A 10,726-nucleotide genomic window follows, 5' to 3' on the forward strand; every position below is an offset into this window, starting at 1 on the left:
TAGGGAAATCTGGGATGACTCTCCAAGATGCCACTCTAGGCAGGCTGTGAAGGAATGGGGATTACATAAAGAACCTTTCAGACTTGGGGAGTAAGAATCTCTCTCTCTCTCTCTCTCTCTCTCTCTCTCTCTCTCTCTCTCTCTCTCTCTCCAGAAGTTTTACTAGAAGACACAGGAAGACATTTTAAGCATACACAGATCTCCCATGGACAATATCATTTCGTTCTCGGATTCTTACACATCTAAAGAGTTATTTGATGAATCTAAACATACAAAGCAACATATGGCCTGGCAACAATCCTCCCTGGGAGGCACCGATTAAATTAGTAAATACTGAATCCCAAATACCCCTGTTTCCTCTGCCCCCTCAGTAAGCATTTCCTCTCGAGCCTGTGTTCTTTCCACGTACTACTGCTTAGGTTCATCTCTCTCCTGTCCTTACACACAGTTTTACTGACATTAGTACAGTTCTGTTATAGTAATCTAGGCCAAACCCATTTCACAGATAAGAAAACTGATACCAAAGGAGGTTAATTGCTTTAGCCAAATTATATGTCATCTTAATGAAGGAACCAACACACTGGTCATGGAATCCTACCTTCTAGCCACTCTACAACACAGTCCTTTAGGACAGAATCAGACTTCCCAGAGAGTTTTAAGCTGGTATTCTGAACTTGTTTAAAAATCCTTACAGAGATGTTAACAGCTTTAAGTCTGATGGTGATAAAACAGATTTGAACACCTGGCTGCATTTTCTTTTCTTCGGCCTGACAGGGACCCAGACCTCTGGCTTCCCTCATGGAACCCCCCCAGCCCCTGCTTTGAAGTGTCTCTGTTTGGTTCATTCAGGAGGACAGATCAGCGTCTCTCAAGCAAGGGCTGGCCCTGTGCCCATCTCACTTTTGCAATGAATCTAGCAACATCTGCTTTGCCCATTAAAGCGATTTTTTTCTCTTCCTGGCCCTGAGCCTGCGTGCGTGCTGCAATTGATTACTGGCCATTTCCTTCCCAAACCAGAGGATTCAGTGAACTCTAAATTGAATTGTTGCTCACTCTCCTTTAGTCCAATGTATATGGTTTACGTGCAAAATGATGAAGCCACTTAGTTCCTGAATCTCTAGACTGACGATTCTGGTTAAGCGCAGGGGAGGAGCGATCAAGTGACAGTTCCCATTTTTTTGTACATAGTTGCCCAGGGCTGTGGTCACCCTGGGTTTCTTAATTTATACCTAAGGAGGGGGAAATGGGTGGAGGGATCACCTTGCTTCCAGCTAGGCTGTTGAAGTGTGCAAACTATGCTTGAGTCAGATTATAGATCACCATTGATTCAAGACCGCAGTTGACTTGGAACCCTGACTAGGAGTTATTTGAAAAACTTAAAACTTTCGTTCTAGAAGGATGCCATGATCGGATTGCACTACTTTGGAAATAACAGGGTTCGAGCCCCCCAACCCCACCCCACCCCACCCCACATGGTTTAATTTTTCCCTTTGTCAGAACAGAGCTGAGGTTGAATAGCTGACCCACCGCTCCATCTCTTCTCTGATTGGTAGGTTTATAGTTATCCTTTGGGAGAGCGGGAATGCTGCCTTCCAGAACGCCTGCCTGCCTCAATTCCTCTCTTTTCTCCAACACACTGAGCTCAGTGAAAGAGTGAGGGAACGGGAAGAATGCATCTTGGGAGGTTGGGTCCCCTGTGCTTTTCCTGATGTGTCTCTCCTTCCGTGAAGGCTGTAAGGGCTTCATATGAAGATGTATCGGTTACTTAGAGAAGTGGAACTCAGGAGTCTCCTCCACCCCACAGGAGGGAAAAAAAAAATCAAAGGAACTTCATTACTAACCAAATTGCTGCTGTTTATCAGAGCGGTTAATTTAAAGCCAGGTGTCTAAAAATAAGACAGAGACAACATGAATGACTAAGTCAGTAACGGTGGCTGTGGCTTGAGACGGTCTGAGTCATTGCATTCTCTATTTCTTTGAGAGGATGGTCTCCCTTTTCCACCACAGTGGCTCACGGCACACCCACTGTTATCAGCAGATGCTCTTCTGAAATGATTATTGACAACAAGGCTGCTCAAGGCTCGACAGAACCAACAGAACCCTTTTGCAAACATCATCAGCATCGAGTTTGAGGCTCTGTGCCTTTATTTCTGCAATGGAGCTCCCATATTGAATTATGACAGTTAGCAAAGGATAACTCAGCGTAAAATGGAGAGCCAGACCCCTTAACCTTTGATTGTGAGCTGAACCCCCAAAGTGAAAGTGTTAAGAATTCCTGGGGGTTTGGAGATTCTGGGAAGGTCTTGGGCATTCATTTCTTTATTTAATCCCTGAGCATTGACAGATGGCTTCTTAGGCCTACTGCTGAACCAGGCTGATGAATCACAAGGGGGAGGGGGAAGAGGAGGGGGGAGGGGTGCTTAACTGGGTTCTCAGGGTGACTTGCAGTTAAGGAAAAGACACCCCACACTTCCTGTGCCTGTGAGAATTTAACAGAAAAAAGACTAGGAAACAGATCCAGCCTCTGCCCTTGGCTTTCACCAGGCACTTACTGAGGTTGACTATTCTGAGTGCTCTTCCCTCCCTCTCCTCATGACAAGTGAGACCTGGCTGTACTTAGTCTTGTTTTGCTTCAGCTGCCCATCACCCCAGCAGCTGGGATGTGGAACTCATTCTTCCCCCTTCCAGGCTTTCTGGCAGAAGTAGAACAGGACTTTTCCAGAGGACAGGATCATGCGGAGATCCAACTCTTCAGGTCAGGGCAGAGTCCTGAAATTCCACGTGGAATAAAGCTTTGGGGATACTCTACGGTTCACCCAGAGCCAATTACCACAGTCACCACAGTGACAGCTTAACCTTAAGCAAATGCTGTCACATAGCAGGCCCTGGATAGGTGGGGCACCTCATCTGAGGTGCTCAGGCAGCTTCATGAACCAGATTTTATAGTCTCCTGTTGCTAATGAAGAAACTGGGGCTCCTAACATTGATTTTCTTCTAGGGGAGGATTATTGAGCACGCTGGGTATTGTGTGGGCAATCCTGTGCATACAATGGGAAATGAGATAAACACAGTCCTTCCTGTAGGCAGCTGGCATTCGGCTACTAATTGTGGCAGCGTCAAGACTGAAACCTTGGTTGGCCTGACTCTGAAGCTTACTTAAATTCTGTGTACAATTTCTTATAATCTGAGATACCTCCTGGGGGCATTCTGGAACATCAGCCTGCCCAGAGCAAACACCGAGTAGGTAAGATATGAACTAGGTTGACCTTATAATGTTAGACTGCTGTGAAGGATAAAGTCACACGGGCAGGCACCAGGTCTATCTCCTGTCACATTCTCAGCTATCCCTGAATAAAGTCTCTGCTGGATAACAGAAAACTAGCAGTTATATTCTGGTTTTCCTTTTGCCTGAGAATGGTTTCCCCAGCCTTGCTGTGAAAGCGCAGTGTGTGTACTGGGGTAGGACAGAGGAAGTCTCTGTGCCTTTTACATGTAGCGGCTTTAATTCTTCTTCTTTTTTCTCAATTTTCACACGCCCCTGCACTTCCTGCTCTTTCCTTTGCCTGGAAGCGGAAGTACTGAAGTACCGAGACAAACTGTTCTTACGGTTTTTAGATGCTGGCTGAAATCAGAAAGGCCAAGACTTCAGAACACCAATCCGTTCTGAGTTCTCTGTCTAGAAGACAGGGCTGGGTGCTGAGAACTTAAGAGTTTCTACTCCTTTGGCTTGTCTGGGCTCAGCAAGGCCAATTAAAAACTTGATCTTACCTGCAGCTCCATTGCTCAACAGCAGAACATCACTGACTTTCATTTCCCCTTTGTAACTGAGTGGATGGGTCGTTAACGAGAGGCAATACTGAGATTCAGCTCTTGATTATAGTTTGATTGTACATTGATTTGCCCACTCAACAAATATCTATCAAACACCTAATACATCCTTCATAAAGAACCCTTATGAACATTCCAAAGGAGACAACACTGTGTAGGGGGGGAAAAACCATTTAAGTATGCGCTATGATAGAAGAGGAAATTGCCGTGGTGCTTTGGGGTGGGGGAGACAATGGCTCTTTCAATATGACTGTCAGGAAGACCTGAAGGTGTCGAGGGAGCTTTCTATTAGATGTGGGGGAAGAGGGTTCTAGGCAGAAAGAAATATCAAATGCAAGTGTCCTGAGGCTCAAACTCCCAGTGTGCATAGAACAGCAAGGCAGCTAGTGGACTTGGAACACAGTCAGCCAGGGTCAGAGAGGAAGGAGACAGTCAGAGGGGAAATGGGGTCAGCTGTGCCCTGAAGACTTGAGAACAGAGGAAGTCTTTCAGGCTGTTCTGGGAGTGAGCTGGGGAGCCTCTGGAAGGTTTTGAGCTGAGAAGGGCCATGCCCTGATAGTTGCTAACTGCATTAGGTATTTTTGTAGAAGCAGAAGGGACCTCCAACTGACCTGGATGCACGCAAGGAGCAAGGGACAATGGATGTGAGATATGTTGCTGTCTCCTTACCTCTCCATGGCAAGGTAGCAGGCATAGTTCTAGAAAGCTCATGCAGGCATGCTTTCCCCAGCATCAAGGAAAGCATCTTTCTTTGCTTTTCCCTGCATCAGCAGCTGCTTGCCATTCTCGTCTTTAAAGCTGACAGAATCTCATCTCTCTCAGTTTCCCTCCTTTTGTCAGTTTCTCTCTGACGCCAGATGAAAAGGAGTCTCTATTCCTAAAGGATTCTCGAGGTCAAGTGGGGCTCACCCAGATGATTTGGAATCAACTTCTCAGCTCAAAGCTCCTCTGGAAGATACTCACAGATTCTGTAGTCGGTGTGCATGTTTCGAAGGATGATTATGCCTCACATAATCTTTAAGCACTTAATTATTATTACATTTAAGCATTATGACAACCGAAGGAGAAAACCGCTATTCTAATGTTTGTCCCCAAGGTAAGATAGTTAGTGCATATCAAGGAAGTTGGAAAAGGCTAGGGCAGTTAAAGTCAACCAGCTTAGTAACAAGATTCAAAGCAATGAATTGACTGTGTTAAGTCTTCAGAAAGGATGGGTGTCGGAAGAGGTTAGGGGATGGACAGGAGTGGAACACAGCACTTCGTCTGTGCATTAAGGTCTTTCAATAGAATTTTGAGGATTTCCAAACCGTTAAGATACTTTGACTCATTCTGGCCTTGACTGTAATTCTTCCATAAGGTGAGTTTGTCAGTTGCTTGTCTTCAGACCTTTGAGTCCCAGAAAAGTGTCTCATGTATCATAGAGCTTATGGAAATACTTCTATCAGGAACTAAATTTCTCCATACTTCATGCCCTACTTCAGGAACTTTAAAACATCCTTGGCATTTTTTGGGTGGTATTTGTTGTAGCAATTATGGGTTTGGATGCTGTGATAGTTTGTATGTTTGGCCAGGGAGTGGCACTTTTAGGAAGTGTAGCCTTGTTGGAGTAGGTGTGTCACTGTTGGTTAAGACCCTCATCCTAGCTGCCTGGAAGCCAGTCTTCTGCCAGCAGCTTTCAGATGAAGATGTAGAACTCCCAGCCCCTCCTGCATCGTGCCTACCTTAGATGCCGCCATGCTCCCACCTTGATGATAATGGGCTGAACTTCTGAACCTGTAAGCCAGCCCCAGTTAAATGTCCTTGTAAGAGTTGCCTTGGTTATGATGTCTGTTTACAGCAGTAGAGCCCTAAGACAGCTGCTTTGCTCAGACAGAGAGAATACCCAGATGTAGAGAACAGTCCTTACATTATATCCACAACTGGGAAGAAAATCTATTCACTCTTATAATCTTGAAATGACTTAATAAGGTAGGATTTATCAGCTCATCGTAACAAAGAAAGCCCAGAGAACAGAAGCTCATCTGATGTTGTGTGGATGCTTGGAATGGAATTCATTGAGAAGTCCTACTTGGGGCTGTTCTTATATATTATAACCAATCCACTAGGCTAAAGCAACAGAAATTTGCTCAAGGGGCCAGAAGTCTGATATCAAATTCACGAAGGCGTTCTGGCGTCTCTTTGGAAGCCTTAGGTGATGTCCCATGCCTTGTCTCTTCCAGTTTCCTTTGCTTGCTGGTATCTACACCTTATGGGTTTAATAAACTAGAAGCCATTTTCCAGGCCAACAACTTCAAATATCTCTAGGCTAGGGTTCTGGTTTCCTTTCTGCTACTGTAATAAAACACTGCCTAAGCAACTTAGGGGACAAAAGGGCTTATTTGTGTTATGCCGTCCATTGAGAGGAATTAGGGCAGGGATTTGAGCAAGAACGTGAAGAAGAAAACATGGAGGATGGTGCCTTCTGGTTTACTTTCAGGCTTGCACATTTTCTTAAATAGCCTAAGCTCACTTGCCTAGGCATGGTGCTGCCCATAGTGGGCTGGGTCCTTCAATATCAATAAATAATCAGGACAATCGCCACAGATATGTCTACAAGCCAATCTGATCTAGGCATTTCCTCCTCAGATGACTCTAGGCTGTGTCAGATTGACAAAGTTAACTAAAACAGCTAGGTTTTTATATTGACCCGACTGTATTTATCTCTTCCGCTCTTTGTGTGCTACATCTTCCTTGAATAAGGACAAGCACAATGGTATTTAGTGTCCACTTGACTAATCCAGGTTAAATACATCTCAATTCCCTTAAGGTGTTCACATTGCAAAGATCTTTTTTTTTTTCTCTGAATAATGACAGAATGATAAATCCCAGGGGCGGATCAGATATATTTTAGGGACTGTTTCTCAGGCTTCTGCAATGCTTAGTGTTCTCAACGACAACAGTAAAGACATGGCCTTCTCTTCTGATGTCATCTTGCTGCTTATGGGAGTAACTTAAGCACCCTATTATAAAGTTCCTTATTTAAAATAAAAAGGTCTTAATTGTACATAGAAGCAATTTATAATTAACTGCTGGTGTTGGGTATGTCTCGTTTTGATTTTTCTTCCATCTTGGAATTTTGCATGTGTGAATCCCACAAAGATAATCCACCTAGCCCACTCCTGTCATTCCTGTTTCCTCTTTGGACCACATCTGGCCCTTCTTGGCATGGAGGCCTAAGGTACATATTCCACCACCACTTGCACAGCCTCACCTGCTGAGCTCCACAGGGATCTACATAGCTGTGTGCTCACCCTGGGAGTTTCCTGTCTCTCTCTGAGTTTAAATAAATCCCCAGGTCCTAAAGAATCTCACCCCCCCCCCCCAATTCACATTTTCTTGTACTTTCATGAGGGAGTCATAGCCGCTAGGGCCTTGGTGGCAATAGCTTTACCTCATTTCCAGAGCACAGGCACTCTCCACATCCCGTAAGCTCTTCACTGCCCCCTCCCTACCACAACACCATTTCTATTACTTTATATAGAGTATATTGAGTCTGCTCTTTGGGGCTGGGAACATTATTGTCCCCAGACACTTGATTCCAGCAAGGCACCTTTTGAGGTTTTCAGGGTTCTGTGTCCCAGGGCCAAAAAAAAAAAAAAAAAAAAAGACTATGTCATATGGAGAGTAGCAGAACCAGGAACAGTTTATTAAGAGTGTACTTCCAAGAGAGGAAGTAGGCCAGAGCTAAGAGAAAGGCTAGATGCTCAACGGCACACCCGCCTATCCGATTGGTCGTCATTTGCATAGCTCACAGGTTTCGTGTGGCCCAAGTCTTCCTCTCTGCCCACTGGCTTCTCTTCTGTGCTAATTGGACCTCACTCTCTGCCCTCCTCTCTGGCCACACTCTGAACTCCCAGTAATCATCTGCTTGGGTTGCAATCTATACCACAGCTGAATCAACAGAAGAAAGTTTCTATTCTCTTGTCCCTTCCTGGTCTCTCTGTGCCAGGGCTCAAGCAGTCATCCCACTCTGGAATGTTGCATATACACCCCTTCTTTTGTGTCCTGGAAATTCTTCTCTTCTTTCCCAGCTTATCTCAAACACCATCTCAAATCTCCATGAAGTCTCTTATGACCTTTCCCCATAGGCGTGACTTATCCCTCCTTTGAGTCTGTTCTCTGGGGCTTTGTACCTCCTCTTTGGGGGCTTAGCCCATTTTCCAGTTATTTGTATGCCTGCCTTTTCTTTCCTATTAAATTATACTCTCCTCAGACCAGGCATCCGATCCTGTTCCTGCTGAATTCCCCCATGGCCTCAGCACACATGTTGCCTTCTGAATTCGTGGCAAGAGCGTGTGCAGTCGAGCGTCTTGCAGTTTGTCTCAGAGTTGCTTTAGCTTATCGCCCACGTGGATGGTTGAGCCTAGGTCCAACGAGAGATCATTAGAACCAGTACTATTTTCACGGGTTATCTGCGTTCGTTATTTTAGTGACCTGAAAAGATGATTTTCACTGATGCTTCATTGAACTTGGCTGTTTGTTATGTGACTAACACGATGGTTCCTTTAATATTAGTTTGAATAGACTAATTTTACCTTGTCTTGAGCCATACATCCCACAAAATAAATAGGTTTGATGTGATATTTGCGTTAAATAATTACCAAATAAATACTGTTACAATATAATAAATAATATATGGACTGCCCTTTGGGTAATTGCTGGCCTGTGACACTGATAGGCTCTAAACAAGGTCCTTGGGCTGTTCTCTGTCCACTAAACAACATTGCTTCCCCCCCATCCCTGTGGAATTTAGATGTGGGAAATACAGGGTCTGTGATTTTATGTATCTTATCAAGCTAGGAACCAGGTTGGTCATGTCTCCTTCTGTGTGGCAGGTACCAAGTGCCGCCTTACTAAATTAATATCTGCAGAACATATCTTTATGGTAGGTACTGAGTAATAACAGATTGAATTAATATCAATAAAATGTATCTTTAGAACTATAGCCATTCATGCATATATTCACATTTTCTGTACATTTTTAATTGTATTTTTTAATATTTGAGAATTTCACACGATAGAATATGACCCTATGTATCCCACTCCCACCCCACCCCTCCTTTTCCCCTCCTACTCCTCCGGTATTCTCAGCAATATGTCCTCCTCCAATCTTCAGGTCTCCTTTGTTGTGAGTGATAGGTCATTAAGTCCAATTGCTGTTGTTCACATGTACATGGGGTGTGGAGCTATTCTCTGAAGCATGGGAAATCTGTCGAATGGCTTTCTCTCCCAGCAGCAGCCATCAACTGTCGATAGTTCCTCATTACTAAAGGGTGGGGGCCTGGGGAGCACATCTGCCATCTGTGCAGGAATTTGGTTGCCTCAACTTTGTACATCCTGTGTAGGTAACCACAGTTGTGAGGAGAGTAATAGTCAGGTCACGTCCAGAAGACAGAATGTCACAACATTCTTCCCCACCCTATGACTCCTCTTACATCTTCCTCCTCTTCTTCAATGTTCCTTGAACCATGGAGGGCAGAAGGGGAGGAGGTTGATAAAGATATCTTACGTCGGGATAGGAACTTACGTCTCTAACTCTCAGCACATCGGCCAGTTGCACATCTGTGCACTGCTGCTCACTGCATAAAGAAGCTTCTGAAGGCAGCCCAGGAATTTTTGTATAAACATAAATGTTTAGAAAGCAATTCGGCAGTATGGCCGTTAAGCAAAAAAGCAACAGCAGGTTTGATCTCTCTGACTCGCCTAGTCCTGGCTTTTGACCCGGATTTCAGTGTCAGGCGTGAAATTCCCTACGGCGGAACAGTCCTCACCTCTAAGGAGAGAAGAGTCATGCAGTACATCCTCTGTTGTCCCGGTGGGCACGCCTTGCCTGGCCCGCCAGCACCGCGGCACGCAGGAGGGGTTCAGAGCCGTCCGTGTAAGACGATTTGTCTATTCTCTGCCAGGAACTTGCACAGCACCTTCTGCCAGTAGAAAGCTAGCCATCAGGGAGGAAGTTTCCTGATTGGTTTGTGATTGATTTTTCTACATCCTGCAGCCAAAGTATGTGGTGTCTTCAACAGTAGGGTCTTACTGCGTTGTCACGGTGAATAACCAATGATAATGGGATAGGCCATGTTGTTTCAGAGCACCCTCGGGTCTCCCTGACATTACTGCATAGGGAGGACCCTTACACCTTCCCTGAGAGTTTCATTTAATAAGCCATGCCTTCTGAGGACAACATTGTTTACCCATGCAGGATGCTTTCCTGATTTTTTTTTTAAAAAAAGTTTTATTTACAAAGTTACTTACTAATCCATAGGTCTCTATAAGGCTTCTCATATGGTATATAAAAGTGGTATGGTTTTGGTTTTGGTTAAATCACCCACTCTTCTATCTTCTAACTCCCAATTCTACCTGATTCTTTAACTCTAGTGTTCCTTCCTCTCCTGCCATGTCTTGTAATCCGTTCTGCTAACCCTCTAATTGTATTTTGTAACCAAGTTACAGTAGGTGTTCATATGACTTTTTCATATGCCCTTCCTTTGAGTCAGCTCAACCCCACAAGCCTCTGATTCCTCCTAGGCCCCTAGACTGCTTCCTGCCTAAGCCTTCCACCCCTACTTCATTTTACTGTAGGCTGCTCTCCTCACACACCTTTATACGGTGTGTCATTGTCATTCCGGCTCTCTCTCAAGTCTTCAAATTTTCCTCAGACTTCATCGAATAACGTGCTGTGGTGTGAATGTGTTCCTCCGTTCCTATGTGGAGACATAATAGTTATGTCGATGGCATTTGGAGATGGTGCCTTTGGAAAGCAACTGACATCAGATGAAGTAATGAGGGTGAGGCGCCGTGATGACATGGGTGGCTTTATAAATCGAAGAGAGACCTAAGCTTTGTTTTGGCATGTAATACC

General features: G+C 44.7%; 1 long non-coding RNA gene across 4 annotated transcripts in view; it reads left to right on the forward strand.

The window, feature by feature from the left end:
* The first annotated feature begins 3,089 nt into the window (after positions 1–3,089).
* Positions 3,090–10,726, forward strand: part of LOC102547905 (uncharacterized) — an 88,495-nt gene continuing 80,858 nt past the window's right edge. For 3 of the 4 annotated variants that reach the window (XR_015648154.1, XR_015648155.1, XR_015648156.1), the window contains exon 1: positions 3,090–3,244. This is a non-coding gene — a long non-coding RNA (uncharacterized LOC102547905). The remainder of the gene's footprint in view (positions 3,245–10,726) is intronic. The other variant, XR_015648157.1, reaches the window with a different exon arrangement.

This window comes from Rattus norvegicus, chromosome 1, assembly GCF_021556685.1.
Source record: "Rattus norvegicus strain SHRSP/BbbUtx chromosome 1, alternate assembly SHRSP_T2T, whole genome shotgun sequence".
Lineage (NCBI taxonomy): Eukaryota > Metazoa > Chordata > Mammalia > Rodentia > Muridae > Rattus > Rattus norvegicus.